A 16,306-nucleotide genomic window follows, 5' to 3' on the forward strand; every position below is an offset into this window, starting at 1 on the left:
AGGAAGGAAGGAAGGAAGGAAGGAAGGAAGGAAGGAAAGAAGAAAAAGAAAGAAAGAAAGAAAGAAAGAGAAAGAAAAAGAAAGAAAGGAAGAAAGAAAGAAAAAGAAAGAAGAAAGAAGTGAGGGAGGGAGGGAGGGAGGGAGGAAATGAGGGAGAGAAGAAGGTCTCATTTACTGAGCACAGACAGCTTGCCCAGACATCGCTTGGCTTTTCCATATATGTGATTCCACTCAATCTCTAGAACACCACTGTGGGGTAGGTATAGCTGCTTAGTTAATAAGTGGCCAGGTTGTATCCCATCCAGGTGTACCTGACTTCAAACTCCTTCCCTTTTCCTTTTCACGACTAGTGTCAGCCAACTAGACACACATACATGTACACCTGTGTTTATGCCGGTGCACACGTGTGTTTTATTCCTTAAGTGCTTCTTCATCTTGCCCTATCACCAAGCAACCAAACAATGAGAGTAAATTTCCTGTCTGTTTTTTCTGCTCTTCTCAGACTCTAAATGGTTTTCCTCTCTTCAGAGTTACCACTAATGTCGTTTTCATCTGTCGTTGCCTGTATCTTATTGAAAAAAGGAGAAGAGGAGGGTGGGGCCGAGGGAGATCATTTGTCCTGGCTCTTTGGCTTATTACTGGGCATGGACGATTTTGGGGGGGTGGGGGTGGGGTAGGGGGGGATGCCCCCATTTTGCCAACCCCATACCATGCAGCTGTGGGAATTCTCTGCTTTAGATAAACAGTTCAGCCCTGTTTTGCCCACAACGTCTTGAGAGTTGAAGCCTCCTCCTTCACGGAGAAGACAACCATCCTTGGAGAAGCTTCTTTTCAAGCAGCCATTGTACAGTCCTCTGAAGGAGGGATGGCAGACCTCGCCCCCATCGCCAGGGGCCTCTACCTTTTTGGTTTTCTCCCCTGGGGAGATGGGGAGGGGCTGGAGGTGGGAATGTGCCTGATGAGGCTGCAGCCTGCCTCCCGTGGGTCACCTGCTGCCCAGGGGAGGAGAGCCATGGCCAGGTTTTCCCCGTGTCTCCCTGAAGCAGACACAGATGCTTCAGGAGGAGAGACGCTATCACAAAAGGGTTTATTAGGAAGAAAAAAAAAAAAAACCAAAAACACGTGAAAGGGGATGGGGTGTTGGCAAGCAGGCTTGCTCCAAGCTCAGCCTCTGCTGTCTGTAGTCTCCATTTATTGATTCTTTTCTTTCTCCACTCCCCACTTTCCAAGGGTTCATATTCACTCCACAGAGAAAAGCAATCTCCAGGCAAAAATGGTTACAGTATTTTATTAAAGTTTGGTAGAGAGGAGGGAAGAGGAAGGAAAAGGCTGGACTAGGGGGCACGGGGTGGGGGTGAGGGGGGTGATAATGTCTGCCTGAGAGCGAGGAAGAGAGAGGGAGAGAAAGGGAAGGCAGGCATGCATGAGAGTCTCAAGCAGCAGCCAAGAAGCAGAGAAAGGGCTGCTGGGGACAAGGAGGGGGGTGGTGTGCCAAAAGCCTTATAGAAAAAGAGCAAAGATCCGAACAGGAGGAATGGTTAAAAACCGAAGTGCAAATGGACCTTGGGATCCTCCCTGGGAAGAGGGCTACAAACAAAATACAAGGCAGGATGCCGGGGACACCCCAGAGTAACACAAGTCCTGAGGAGGCAGTTTGGAGAGGCCACAGAAATGGCCTAGCAAATAAAGAAACAAATGCCAGAGAATGCTAATATGCTGAGGGCCTTTAAAGAGAGGGAGAGAAAGAGAGAGAGAGAATGGAGGTCTGAGACACAGAGCGACATCAAGTGAAAGCCGAAGCAGAGCAGAGACAGGGACAAAACAACACACACATAGCCAGACCCCAAGAGAGGGACACGGAGAGAGTCACACACAGAGAAAGACAGACAGGGCTGGGGGTGGGGGTGGGGGGGCGATGGGAGTGGGGCGAGAGAGGGAAAGTCTCCAGCCAAATGCGGGAGATTTGGCAGGTGGACAGCAGCAGCCGGCCAGGCAGTCACTGCACTTGCTGCGTCTAGTCTATTGTTGTCTGGAGGGGGGGGAGAGGGAGTTGTTTGTTTGTTTTGTTGTTTGGCCTCTTTGTCTCTTTTGTTCCAAGCAGTTAGTTTGCTCCTTTCCCAGACACGGGGCTGATGGAAGAGCTTTATGGATTTTTCTTAAAGGGACAGGATTAGCTAGTTTAGCAGTGTAGCATTAGTGATGCCTCAGTCCTAACCAGTTTCTACCTAACAGGCTATATCTATATATATCTGTACTATTTTAAAAGATCAGAGTAAGGATGGAGAGTTAGTATTTTTGCTGTTTTTGTGACTGGTTAACAAGAATAAACGGGTCAAGTTCACCCTCCCCACCCCCTCCCCAAGCGTCCTCCTCCAGGGTTGCCAACACTGCCAGGGGAAGAAACCCCTACAAACCAAAGTAAATGGAAACCATACATAAATAGCTCCAAACATTGGTACATGTTCTACCCTCTTTTTTTTTAACCTAGGCATCAAGATGAGAAATATAAACTCAAGGCTTTAAATAACCACCAGAAGAAGGGCTTTGAAGGGATAGGGGTGACTGGGCCACAAGTCCCCTGAAGCTCACCAGGCAGGCACCGAAGGCTCCCCCTGGCCTCACACCCAGACCTGTTTCCTGTAGGCCCTTCCCAGGCTCCATCCCAGAGGACAGACACTGGGCTGGGGGCTTGGGGAGCCTGTTTTGGGTCACCCCTTGGGGCTTGGCCTTCCCGAAGGAAGGGACTGTTAACACACTCAGGGCACCCTATGCCGGTGTCGGAGGGCAGAGAGTCACTCAGCTGACCTGAGAGCCGCTGCTTATTTGTTTGAGGAGGGGTAGAGGAAAGGGGTATCCCGCAAGCCTCTGACTTTTTTGTTTCCGCAGAGACTCCCAGCTTCGCGTCCTTCCTAGTAATTTAAATCAGTTTTGGTCTAAAGCAGACAGCTTCTGAAGGAAATGAAATTTCAACACACTCCCAAATTCATCCACGTTTGATTTTGAATTCCATCTCTAGGCCTCCCTCCAAAATAATGCCCAGTCCTTTTTCTTCATCCTAACTACGCTTTTCCCTTGCTTGCTTTAAAGTCTAGGATGCTGGAGATTAAAAATCATTACATACAATCCAAGGGCTTGAGGCCCTAGGAAGGGTTCAGAGGGGGTGGAGGTGGGAGAGGGAAGTGGGTGCTCCTTTGCCAACAGGATCTTTTATATTAGAAGCAAACAGATCCGGAGTGGACTCTTCTGCCCTGGAAAGTGCGGCTGCCACAGTTGCAGGGTGCAGGCTGGCTCCGGGGGCAAAGCGGGCTGTCACCTCCGCCCCACCCTCTGGGAGCTTGGTACTTAAGAGGTACACAATTCTGTCAGCCGCTGGGGTTTAGGGGTGGCAGGGTGAGGAGTTAAAAAGCAAGCTGCTTACACCTACTACTTATCCACCGCCCCCACCCCATAACTTTTTTCCTCTCGGCCAAGGTCCCCCTCCTTTTTTCAAAGCTGCCATAGGTGTCCCGGCCCTTCGTCATTGCGAAGTTTTTGCTTCTGCTCAGGTGCCATTTGAAGGGGCCAGGGAAGTCCCGCCTTTCCAGGGGAAAGGGGGAGGGGATGCTGGGGGGGCGAGGAGATGGGACCTTGGTTCCCGGCGGGCCCAGTCCGAGAGAGGCCTGTGGGAGGTGCGGCCGGAGGGAGCGAGGCAGCACGTGGGACACGTGTTTGCCCAGGGTTTGGAAAGAGAGGATGTTGTGGGGCTCGGGTCTCCCGAGACTCCTGGGGGAGGGGGCATTGGTAGGCAGCTTCGATTTGGGTGGACGTCTGACGTCCCAGGTCGCACGAGGTAACCGAAATCCTGCTAACCTTGAGCGTAGAACTTGATTCGGATCTGGGCACGCAGGCGCAGCCCCGCTCAACCCGTTAGCTCCCACGGACATCGCTTAGGGGCAGGCATCCTCGGTGGCCAACGACCTGAGGAGCACACCCGGCACGTAGAAGGATCAAAGCAAAGTGCTGGCCACGACCCTGGCGGGGTCAAGTCCGATTCCAGAACCAGTCCAGCGGGGTTCAGGAAGGGCCCTGCAACCCCAGGCCCGTGAGTCCGCCCCGCGCCATCCGAGGGGGATTTCGTTTCTATTCCCCGCACGTGTCCCAGCGGCGCACCAGGAGATCCAGTTTCGCCGGAACGTTCCCGTTGACTTGTTGGTTTGAAAGTTGAGGCCCCGGGGTGGTAAGGCTGGCCACAAAAATTTCAAACCCCGCTAATCCTAGACAAAATAAAAACACAATAGGCCACAAACCAACCAACTTGGGGCACATTCTGTGGTGGTCTCCTGGCTGGGCACGTGGAACTGCGCAACCTGGAGGGAGTGAACCTTTCTACTTCTAATGCCCAGTGTTGTGTGGGAAGACCTCAGGATGGAGTTACAGCCGGGTCCCCCGTCCACCGCATGCGCCCGTCTTCTAAAGAAGAATGAAAACAACCCCCCAAACCGGCCGCATCCAAAGCTCCGCGGGGTGGGGGGCAAGGGGCGCGCCGGAAGCTTGCCTAGAGCCCGAGCTTTGGCACGAATTTGCCTCCCACCGAGACGCAGGGTCTCCCAGGGAGACGGAACCCAGCCGGAGAAATCGCGGCCTGGGAGCCCCTGGCCCCCACTCGGGAGCCAACCCGCCCAGCGCGAAGAGTGCGTCCCCCGATCCCCACGCCGGGGAACTGCAAGGCAGGAGGACGCTCAAGGCTCCAGCAGGGTGGAATCCTAGAGACAAAAAAAAAACCCAGAACATCTGAAAAGAAAAAAATAAATAAATTTGAACAAAACTAAACTACAAGCCCGCTGGTCCCCGCCGAAAGCGAGGTGGGGGAGGAGGGGGCGGGAACGGCCGAGGCTCAGAGAGTGGGGGATGCGAAACGAACTCCGTCCCCTGCAGAGTCGGTGCCTTCGGGGGCTCCAGCACCGCGCGCTCCCGCCGGCAAGGTTTGGACTCACGGGGGAGGAGGAGGATGGGAGGGAGAGGAGAGAAGAAGGATAGGTGGAGGGGGAGAAGGGAGGTGGTGGTTCTTTTTCTCCTCCAGCCCGCGCCAGCCGAGGCGAACTTGCGGTGGCGGAGCTCGAGAAAACTTTGGAAAGTTTCGGGAGCGCGGTTAGTGGTGGAGGCGCAGGGCAAAGAAGCAAGGCTGGGGTGGGCGCTGGGGAGCGGACGGGGTGCTCCCGGGAGGCCGGGTCCTGGGGTGGTTAAAGATCCAAGCATCCTGGGTCAGGTCCGCCCCCGGCCGCAGAGGCTTCGAGGCGCTGACTGCGGGACGTTTCCTTAAGAGATGGACAAGACAAGACCGCGGGTTCGGCGGTCTCTGCCAGTGCGGAAAGCACTGCAGGGCGACGGCTCGGAGCAACAGCGGGAAAGGCTCGTCTGCCAAGGCGGGATTAGATCCTCCCGCCCAGGGGCCCCGTCCCCCATCTTCCCCCGCCCAGCGAGGGCCGCGCGCGCCAGGGATCTTTGGGGCGACGCGCGCCGTTTCGAGTCGCGCTTCGGCTCTCCGCGCACCACGTGCGCCCACGGCCTCAGGCGGGGATGTTTGGGCCAGTGCCCCTGAAAGAGAGGGGGCCACGCAGCCAAGACCAGGCTTCGGCCACGTTCGGCCCGCGCACCCTTGCTGGGGGCAGGATAAAATGGCCCAACCCAACTTTTCCCTGCGCCCTGGGAAGGAAGCGTGGTGCGCCCGCTGGAGCGCGAGGCCGCCGCCGCCCGTTCCACACGCGGCCTGGCTTTCTGCTTTTCCTTCCTCACTGCGCACCAGGGAAAGGCAGAATTCAATGATATCATCCAAGTGTCACGCAGTCTTTTCCTCTTTTCCTCTGGAGCCTAGTGTATTTCGAAGGGGTATCTCCCAATTCTCAAATAAATGTCTTTCTCTCTAAAGCCTGGCTGGGTTCTGTAGTAACCATTGAGGCGAAAATGACCACACACACACAAAGAAAGAAAGAAAGAAAAGAAAAAAGAAAAGGGAAGAAAAGAAAAGAAAAGAAAAGAAAAGAAAAAAAAGAAAAGAAAAGAAAGAAAAGGAAATTAAAGAAAAAGAAAGAAAGGAAAGGAGAGGAAAGGGGGAAAAACCCAGTCAGTTGTGAGTTTACAGCCTGAAGCGGCTTATTTGGGCCCATTGAACTCCATTCCAGACCGCGCAGCTCACCCTATTCGGGGAGAAGCTGGAGAATGGAGACAAAACAAGGTTATTTAAAGTGACTCCCGGAACGCGACTTCCCTTCCAAAACTCCTTAGGTGTCTGCTTCAGGGCTCCAGCTTAGCGCGGCCCGGGCAACCCAGCCTCGGATGTTTAAACCGGGCCAACCCCCGCGTGAAACTACCTGTTGGGAGAATGCGCAGTCTAGACTTTCGGCCCTCTTTTCTCCCGCGCAATCCCCGCAGCGACGGGACGGTTCTGGGTTTGGCAGGACTGGGGAGAGGACAGAAGAGCCGGGAGCAGCGGACAAAGTCAGCAGCTCCTGGCTCTACCCAGCGTGCTGCGGGGGCTCTTTGGAAAGTGGAAGCAGTCCTTAGAACGCTGTGCGGGGCCCTTGGCTGCAGGGATGCCCCCAAACTCTTAGGATTCTCGTAATTCGGAAACCACGAAGCGGTGCGGTTCGTGCCGGCTTGGTGCAAGTCTAACTTAAAACACACACACACACACACACACACACACACACACACACACACAAAGCCTCCTGGCGGCTTCCTCGGCGCGCACCCCCACCCCGCACTCCAACAGCCCACACTTTTCCCTGCACCGAAATTCACTTTACTACTTAAAATTCGGAAAACTCCGCCGCCGCTTGCACGCGCGGCAACCCAGAGGCTGCTTAAAGCTCTTGCACGAGTTGCTTGAGGGAGATCACTCTGCTCTTGCGAGCACACAGAATCTCTGTATCTTAAAACAGCCTAACCCGACGAGGAAGCAGAGTTAGCGGTGACAATCTGAGTAGTCTTTGCAGCCCGTTGGGGGAATTTTCGGAGCCTGGGGGACAGGGGGCTTGTCTCGCTGGAACCGGTGGGAAGGACGGTTCCGGCCGGGCCCTGGGGCTGGAAGTCTCATTTGGGGAGCGCACAGCCCGGGTTTGGCGCGCGCGTTTAATTACGTTCTTTAGGGCAAACTCTCCCGCACAGCCTGCGCCGACACTACTTCTGGGGGGATGTGGAGGCACAGGCTGGGCCAAGCCGGGAAATCCCCCCTTCCCCAGACTCGGAAACCACTCCGCATTTTGTCTCCGATGCGGGTTTCTGCTCTTTGATAGCGAACTGCACTCACTTTGGGGAGCAGTGGGACTTGGGAGAGGCCCTACCGACGGGCCCGTTTGGGGTCCGAGGGTAGGGAAACTCTTTCTCCGTGATTGGGGGTACGGCGGCGCTTTATTTCTCGGGGCATGCGCTCACATTTTCCACGGTCGCAACGCACTCGGCTTAAAACGAAATGGGGACAAATATGAGGCCACTGCAGAGAAGGAGGGGGGTAAGCCTCATCTTGCTTAGGATACTCGTTCTGACAGCGAAAACTGCCGGGCTGCGCCGAAGAGCGAGAATTTATTAATGAGAATTTATTGCACAGGAACGAGAGTTGAGACTTCGAGCTAAAAGACGGCTCAGGACGCTTCCCGCGCGGCAGTCTTTTATGATCCTGCCGCATTAGTCTGTTCTGCCCCTAAGTCACACCCCTATTCCCAGTCTTAAGTGGCATTTCCCTTCCCAGTGTGCCTCTTTCCTGTGCCCACTCGTCCGGGGCTTCGTGTTGCCCAGGACCTCTCGGCGTCTGGAAAAACTCTCGCAAACTTGTCCTTCGCCCAGTGCGTATGCGCGGGTGGGCTCTCCCCGCGCCGCCGCGCCGCAGCCCCGGACCCTCCGGGGCCTGGGAAACCCGGTGCATTTTCCAGCGCTCAGCCTCTGCGCTCCTGTTTTATTTCAGTTCAATCCCAGGGGCACGGACCCAAGGATAATAAACAATGCTGCTTATTAGAGATACAAACGGGCGCAGAAAAGAACCAAGCGGAAAAGCAAGCACAGAGACATTTTAACAAGTGGCCATGCATTCAGAACTGTCTTTGAAAGTGACTTGTAACGTACAATGGGAGGGAGCCTTTCCAAAATTACAGAAATTCTCAGAATGTAGGTTTGTCAAAGGATGATGGCCGGAGCTATTTTTATTTATTTGGTTTTGCCTCTGGAAATCAGGCGGAGTTGTTGCTACCTGCCCAAGCCTCTCTACAAGCCGCCTCCCCCTCCCTTATCCCCCTCTTAGATCGCTAGGCCTCACACACAAAAAAGGGAGGGGTCTTCCAGGTGTGGGCATCCTTTGCCACCGTTATTTCAGATCCCTCAAGGGTTGAAAACACTGCCTCCCCTTTAGGCGGTGACAACACGGGCTTTGGGGGAAGATGTCATCGTAACGGGTGTGGTCAACTAATTCAGAGATACGGGGGATTTTTTTTTTTTTTTTTGTATATATATAAACGCAGATACCTTGTGAGTGTTGACCCTGAGAGTGGAGGCTGGTGATTCCTCTTGAGGTGCGGGTGAAACCGATTTCTGCCCTGCCTGATGGCCTTGGGAAAGGGCCTCCCATCTGCTCTGATCGCCTCTACCCCTTCCAATGTCAGAAAACCTTCCTGCCTGCAAATATTGGCACTTCGCTACTACTGACAGGCGGTGCTGCTTTAAATAGGAAGAAGACCGCGGGGCGAAAAGAAAGTCACAACCTTCCTACCCACCAGACTACCTGCCTCCGGTCCCCAAAGGCCAAGCGCTGGCAAAAGAGACTTACTTACAGGGAAAACCTCCGATTTCGGAGCAGGATGGGAAATGAATCAGTTGTGTGTTCCAGGAACAAAATCTCTCTTTGATTCTCAGGAACTGGGGTGCCCCGGAACAGGTCTCCCCTGTTTCAGTGCCTGAGCGCCTGCACTTCCTATGACCCTGTCTCTCCACTTTTCCATTGTTGTTGTTCAGATAAAGGTAAACGCTGGGGGAGCTTCAGCGGTGCTTCGGTTCAGTCCACCTGGGCAGCAAGTTCCTTTTGACTTTATCCAGAGTGCGGCTGTGCTTCTGGCGGTGCCAGGGGTGGGTCTGGTCTCACCACAGCTAGCCCCGCACCCCACACAGAACTCTCAGCCTCTGGACCCGCCTGGGGCTGGCTCTGGCTGGGTCTGGGGCCTCTCTTTTGAAATGCACCCCTCTGCCAAGCAAGGGCATCTCCTTGGAAATGATCATGGGGCCAACTTGCACCCAAGGAATAGCCCAAACCTTCCCTCCCCAGCTCCTACCAAAGTTGCGGGCTTTACGTAGTGTTCATGAATCTTTGTTTCCTAACTTCAATTCTGAATGATCTTCAGAACTATTGAGCTGTCCACCCTAGAGGCCAGCTTCTCCTAGGAAGGGAAGGGTTTGTGCCCGATGAGTTCAAGCTTAAGCGGCTGGCCTCTGCACAACTGTGGCTGCATTTGAGAGGGGGTCTCAGGCATCTCAGGCGTTTTGGGTGCTGGACTTCTTCCCACTGGTTTCCGATTCAGTTGGACGGTGCCTAGTAACTTTATAGAGAAGGAAACTGAGGCACAGAGGAGGGAACTGGGCTTACCAAGGGCATACGGTGAACTGAGAGCAGAGTCTGCACCAGACCCCAGGTTTCCTGATTTGAAGTCCGTTTGCCCCAGTTTTGAGGCTGGTGTAGCTAACAAGACACTACTGTTCAGGAAACATCCACTGCGTGCCAGACCACTTATTGTGCCAGACGCTTTACATAGGTTGTCATTACAGCAACCCTAAAGAGCATTATTAGCCCCAATAAAAATTTGTAGAAATTATAAGAGTAACATATGCATAAATCAAAATATTTCAAATAATCCAAAAGGGCACAAACTGAAAGTAAGTCTCTTCCTCTGCCCCCTCTTCCAGAACAGTGCTGATATTTTTCATTCCTTTAGTGGCTCTGTCCCTATCTAATAGACGTCACCATTACCTTCCGAGTGAGGAGAGGGAGTGTCCCAATCAGGATAACCAGCTGTGGCTGCCTGTCTCAGACCCAGCACCACCATGACTGTCTACCTTAGGGAAGGCGAGGAGTGGGGAGAGACAAGGAGCGAGGCCACAGATAAGAAGGCTCAAGTCAGAGTTCATGTCACCCCTTCCTCTCCCCTCCACCTGCACCTGCTAATGCTACAGTTTTCCGGGAGCTGAGACCATAAGCTCTCTCGGTGCAGGTAACCTGACGGCCATTTGTGAGGGTTGCATTCCTTCCAGGCCTCAGTGCAAATGGACAAACAGCTTTCTTTGTGTCCCTGTCACCTAGCTGCTGTCACCCCAGTGCTGCCTGCAGCCTGTGCTAGCTCTGTCTGGGACTGGGGCAAACTTCTTCAGCTTCAGATTTCCCTGCCTGTTGCTCGGGGTTGTTGGGAGGCTCAAATGAGAGACGGGGTGACAGGGGGTGGGAGGGGGTGAGGACGGGGGTGGGGGTGGACTGTAAACTTGAAATCTCTTTATGTAAATAGAGTCGCTGCTTTTCAAAGGTCTGGTTAGGACCCTGCGGCCCTTCAGTTCAAGATGGTGAATGTTCAGGGTTGTTTGCAAAAGGGTGTGCTTGGGGGATATGGGGATTTGCCTTTGGGTGTTGTGCATATGGGAGCAGGTAGAGAAGTACATCTTAAGGTGGAAGGGGATGTTCATTTTTCCGTGAAACATGGGAACACTGAGTCTTTGGGATCAGGGGCTGCGGTGAATATGAAGATTTCCTTCTGCGGGAGAACACAGAGAGCCAAGTTGGTGAAGGCAGAAGGAGGCACTTCCCGGCTTGGGGTGCACAGTGGGTGGGTAAGAAGCACGGCTGAAGGGATGATTCAGCCTGTCCCTTTGGGTGGATGTCCCCCACCAAAGGCTGATGTTAGACGTTCAGGAGCAGAGAGGGTGAACGCTGGTATAAGCTTCCCAGAACCGATCATTTCATTGTTTGCAACTATTTTTGTGAGTGGAAAGGAGAGGGATTTTAGAGGATGCGTGTGATAATTCTTTCAGGAAAAGCTAGTCCTGTCCTCGAGAGTTCCTCATTCTGGAAGAATTGCTAGAAAATCCTGAATTGGTGGCGGAGGGCAGCGGGGAGGGGGCTCCAAGTGAGAGCAAGTGACGGGCCCTGGCCGTGGGCTCTTCCAGAAGAGGAGCAGCTGGGGAGGGGCTGGTGTCTCTGAAAAGCGCTTCTAGAAACATGCACAAGACCCTGCAGCATGCACAGATCTGAGATGGTACAGAGGGAGAGTGTGAGCGTCCAGGAGGAAGAAAAAAACGGTTTTAAGATGAATGAGGGGGGTTGGGGAGTGGGCTGGTTCCAGAGAGAAACCGTGAAAGGAGGGAAAGTCAGATTTTTTTTTTTTTTTTTTTTTGAGGCCCAGCCAGACTTGAGACTTCAGAGAGCCTGCCTTCAATGCCTGTGTCAGGACAAAGGAGGCTGCGCCCCCTGGTGTCAGACTGGCAGTCAGCACCGCTCGCTGCGGCAGAAACCTGAGGGTGGGGAAACCAGGGTCCAGCCAGAAAAGTCCACGGGTCAGTCAGATGCCTTTTCTTCTGTTTGCTAAGGGAGTGGAAGTTGAAATAGCCTTTGCTTTCCCAGATCTGGGGTCTAAATCGAGACTGTTTCAGAGAAGGAGGATTTTTGTTGTTTTACGTGCAAGTTAAGTCAACAGGACAGTACCTGTTTCAAAGTAGCCTGGTGGGGTAGGAAGTCCACTGACCGGAGAGAAAAGACGTGCATTTGAGGAAGAGTGTTGGTCTGGGGCGAGTCATTAAATATTTCAGAGCCTCCCTTTCCTTGGCTTAGAACCAAAGGGGTTAGACTAAGATGGCTTTTAAAGTTTTTCTCAAGCTCTATCCAATATTGGGATTTATTCATCGCCACACTATTATTCTCCGAGAACCTCGAAATTCGGACCTCATTATTTTTATTTTTCTTATGGGCATGCAGGTACAAATGTTTCAGCATGAGCTCCCTGATTCTGAGCAAAGGTGTTTGTGTCCCCTTTTCTTTTAAAACGGCAAAATATGCCTCTTTTCAGCACGGAAGCCATCCCTTCACCCTTTATGGAGCCTCCTGCAAAAAGCAACAGAGTGAGGTCTCCAGTCTCTGCTCTGCTTCTTTTAAAACTAAAGTAGGAAAGTGTCGTGCTGGAAATTATGCCACTGAGTGTTACATGTGGTAGGTGTGAATATATGCTTCAACAGTTCCAGGCATGAGACCAAAAACGTCCCCAGAATTAGCAGAGTTTTCAGCTATAATCTGGCTAACATTTCTACGAATAGGTACAAAGACCAATTTGAGAGTATGTTCTCTCTAAGGGGCTGTCTGGTTGGGATTCCACTGGAATTTAAGGCCATCCCTTGGACGGTCAGGTGATTTTAGCGGGATCAGGCCCCGGAAAAATGCGGTAGGGGCTCAGAGTCCGCTCTCCTAAAACCCGCAAGTCGAATCACTGCGATGAGCGGTCATTTGTACCTCATGGCTATTGACTTCGTCCTTCTACACCGCACTTGAACTCTTACCTCTACCTAGTGGCTACCTTTGCTTTTTGGTTTTAAGCCACGGATTGCAGGCCTGCGGGGAGGATCACTTGGGTAGTCTTGCGGACGTGGAGGGTGCGCGAGGCCATTGTCCTGTACCCCGCAGGGTCACTACTCCATACACTACACAAGAGGACCGGTTCCTCCGTACGGGAGAGGGGATCAGGAGGAAGAGAAGCAGTACAACCAGATGAGCCATGGCAAGGGTTGGGGGCCAGAGACTCGGAGCACGGTGCCTCTCTGAAGTGAACAGCTGCATTGTGGGCCGCGTCAACCTCCAAAGTTCATAGGTTGAAGGCCTAGCCGCCGGGACTGCGGGCTACGACTGCATGTGGACATAGGGCCTTTAAAGATGCTCTTAAGTGAAAAGGAGGCCGTTAGGGCAGCTCTAACCGTTGTGACCGGGGAAGTCCTCGTAAGAAGAGGAGATTAGGACAACAGCCAGGTGCTGTGGGAAGACCACATGAAGACACGCCAAGAAGGCGGCCGCCAGGGACGGCCAAGGGCTTGGTGGGCAAGCCAAGGGACGGCGCCTTAGAAAAAAGGGACTCTACCGACACCTTGTTCTCAGACTTCTGGCCCCCAGACTTGCGAGGAAATAAATTCCTGTCTTCTACGCCACTCAGTCTATGGTACTTTGTCACGGTAGCCCTAGCAAACGACTCTAGGTCGTAACCTGGCGCCCGCCAATCTTGTGGACCCATTCAGGGATGCAGCCCGGAGTCACCGATGTTTTTAGTTTTTAAGAGAGGTTAAGAATCTTTTGCTTTTGAAACGTCGGGAGCAGGGTGCATTTCACGAACACACAACCGGTGTGGTCACGCGGCACCCCACGCTTGGCCCAGGAAGGGCCAGGTGCTCTGGCTGAATGTTCTGCTATGGCCATGTGGAAATTCGTGGATTTGAAGAAGGGCCTGCATTTTTGTGTTGCACGGGGCGCAACAAACCACGTAGTTAGTCCTTGTTGACAGCTAACACAAACTTAAAATACAGTGCTGGTTAAGAGTATGAGGGCCGAAACAAAATAGGTCCGAGGCTGGGTGTAGCGTGGGACACTGGTAAGAACTTTGTGTCACCAGTTGGATACAGAGAATCCTTCCAGTCTCTGGGGCACCTGGGCGGCTCACTCGGTGACCCTTGATGTTGGCTCAAGTCATGATTCATGGGATCGAGCCCCATGTCGGGCTCTGTGCCGACAATGTGGAGCCTTCGTGGGATTCTCTCTCTCCCTCTCTCTCTGCCCTTCCCCCCCTGTTCATGTGCTCTCTTTCTCTCTAAAATAAATAAACATTAGGGGCGCCTGGGCGGCTCAGTCGGTTAAGCATCTGACTTTGGCTCAGGTCATGATCTCACGGTTTGTGAGCTCGAGCCCCACGTCGGGCTCTGTGCTGACAGCTCTGCTCTCTGCCCCTCCCCCCGATTGTGCTCTGTCTCTCTCTCTCTCTCTCTCTGTCTCTCAAAAATAAATAAATATTAAAAAATTTTAATAAATGACCCCCCAAAAATTCCTTCCATTTCTCTGAGAACCCCTGGGGAAGAATTTATGGGACCCAGAGATTTTCTGGGGGTGGGAGGAAAGGCACAGATATTCTACGGGTTTGATTCCCTGGGATTCTGCATGAGCTAGTGTGGCCCTAAGATTCCGGCCCCCCCCTCCCCCCTGCCCCAGGGATGGGCAGTGAGAACTTCACAATAGGAATACTTTGATGAAAGGCCCAACATAAGGAGCTAAATGTCTGGTTTGGGGGAGGGGGCTGGGTTGGGCCCTGCGTACGGGTGATGCTGGAAGCTTTTCCAGAGTCATCCATCCAGGCACTGGAGTTGGGCTTTGGAAACCGCGTATGCTTGTTCCCCAGTATGAACAGTAGGACTCTGAGGGGCAGTGCAGCCCAATGTCAAGGCAGCATGGAGACACGGCGGTGGGAGAGGACTGGTTAGACTCCAGCTTCCTGCCTGTGGTGTGTGAACAGGATTCTCGCTTCGGAGCCAGTCAGCCCCAGGATTCTTGAGGGGTTCTCTGTTGGGCCGAGCTGCAAGAGAGAACCCTGGCCTGTTTTAAGGCCGACCCGAGCACTTAATTGGAAGTAAATAATAGACTTCCATTTCATGGTGCGTGCCATAGTAGTTGATTCTAATTTGGAAGGGGCAAGCTGTGCCCCTGATGAAAGGAATGTAGTCATCAGGGCTAGAGTCATGGGGATATTATGGGGATATTACGGGGAGATCCTGTGTTTAAGGATATGCACTGATTTATAGAAGCTCACTGAAAATATTATAGTGGAATGTTTGGTCAGGAGGTCTGCTTTTTTGGTTCCATTTCTGCCCAGTATTGGCGAACGGGTGAGTGTAAATTTTAAAAGAAGTAATTTCTTATGCACATTTGTGCAAACTCCCTAAGGGGAATCAGTGAAAGACTGTTTGAGACACTGGATTTCTTGGAAGAAAGTTGCTACATAAATTAGTGTAGAGCTTTTTTTTTTTTTTTTTTTTTTTCCATGGCAGGTTTGCAGGACCCTCTGAAGAACCCTCCCATCATGGAAGGGAGAAAATGAAACTCTCTACCAGCGTCTATTAGGGAAGCTAAATTTCTCTCTTTCCGGCAAGTTTCCCAAACCTCATGACTCTCATTTCCAGACCAAAGAGTAAGGTTTTATTTTTATTATTCTTTATACTTGGCATATGGAGGAGAGTCCCGCAATGGGGCAGGCCAGACTTAGGTACCCCAGGGGGAATTCGGACACACCTACACAGTGCACCCCAAGCCAGCTCCTCCTTTCTCCTGACAGTGCCTTCCTTCTCCCTGAAGTGTATGAACAGGACTCCCCCTCAGAGCTGAGCCAGACCCTGGATTCTCAAGGGGTTGGGTGAGTGGCCCAATATTTAAGATGATTGAAATTCTGTGTGTGGTGTTTCTGATTTAATTCCTGAATGACAGTTCCCTTAAACATGTGGGAAATAAGAAACCTCACTAAAAATTTTAATCTAAAAGACCATTCGATTCGGAGAAATGAAACTACGTCCACAGAAAAGCTTGTGCTTTAAAACAAGTTTTAAATGAATGTTGACAACAGCATTATTCACAATGGCCAAAAAGGGGAGACAATCCGAATGTCCATCAACTAATGAATGGGTGAACAAAAATGTGGTACATTCACACAATGGAATACTATTTGGCAATAAACAGGCATGGAGTATTGTTACATGCTACACTGATGAACCTTAAAACATGCTAAGTGAAAGAAGCCAGTCACAAAGGCACCCATATCGTATGATTTCATTTGTGTGAAATTCCTAGAGTAGACAAATCTACAGACACGGAAAATAGATTAGTGATTGCCGAGGGCTGGGGGTCAGAGTGCAGGCATTGAAAGATGACAGCACAGTAGGACAGGGTTTCTTTTTGAGGCTAGGAAAATGTTCCACAATTAATTCATTGTGGTGGAGAATGAACAACTCCGAAGATGTATCAAAAAACACTGAATTCTGGGGCGCCTGGGTGGCGCAGTCGGTTAAGCGTCCGACTTCAGCCGGGTCACGATCTCGCGGTCCGTGAGTTCGAGCCCCGCGTCGGGCTCTGGGCTGATGGCTCAGAGCCTGGAGCCTGTTTCCGATTCTGTGTCTCCCTCTCTCTCTGCCCCTCCCCCGTTCATGCTCTGTCTCTCTCTGTCCCAAAAATAAATAAACGTTGAAAAAAAAAAAAAGCGTCTGACTTCGACTCAGGTCATGATCTCACAGTTCGTGG

The 16,306-nt window shown here is 52.2% G+C and overlaps 1 protein-coding gene and 2 long non-coding RNA genes across 11 annotated transcripts in view; 2 read left to right on the forward strand and 1 right to left on the reverse strand.

Moving 5' to 3' along the window:
* NFIB (nuclear factor I B) overlaps positions 1-16,306 on the reverse strand; it is a 462,184-nt gene that overhangs the window by 276,495 nt on the left and 169,383 nt on the right. The gene's annotated exons all lie outside the window — the stretch shown is intronic.
* The window catches only part of LOC121034472 (uncharacterized), a 45,458-nt gene that overhangs the window by 24,422 nt on the left and 4,730 nt on the right, over positions 1-16,306 (forward strand). For both annotated transcript variants that reach the window (XR_005792445.1, XR_005792444.1), the window contains exon 2: positions 15,067-15,206. This is a non-coding gene — a long non-coding RNA (uncharacterized LOC121034472). The remainder of the gene's footprint in view (positions 1-15,066; positions 15,207-16,306) is intronic.
* The window catches only part of LOC121034473 (uncharacterized), a 1,583-nt gene continuing 625 nt past the window's right edge, over positions 15,349-16,306 (forward strand). Inside the window, exon 1 of the long non-coding RNA XR_005792446.1 lies at positions 15,349-15,428. This is a non-coding gene — a long non-coding RNA (uncharacterized LOC121034473). The remainder of the gene's footprint in view (positions 15,429-16,306) is intronic.

This window comes from Herpailurus yagouaroundi, unplaced genomic scaffold (assembly GCF_014898765.1).
Source record: "Herpailurus yagouaroundi ecotype Mexico unplaced genomic scaffold, PumYag 160, whole genome shotgun sequence".
NCBI classification, from domain to species: Eukaryota; Metazoa; Chordata; class Mammalia; order Carnivora; family Felidae; genus Herpailurus; species Herpailurus yagouaroundi.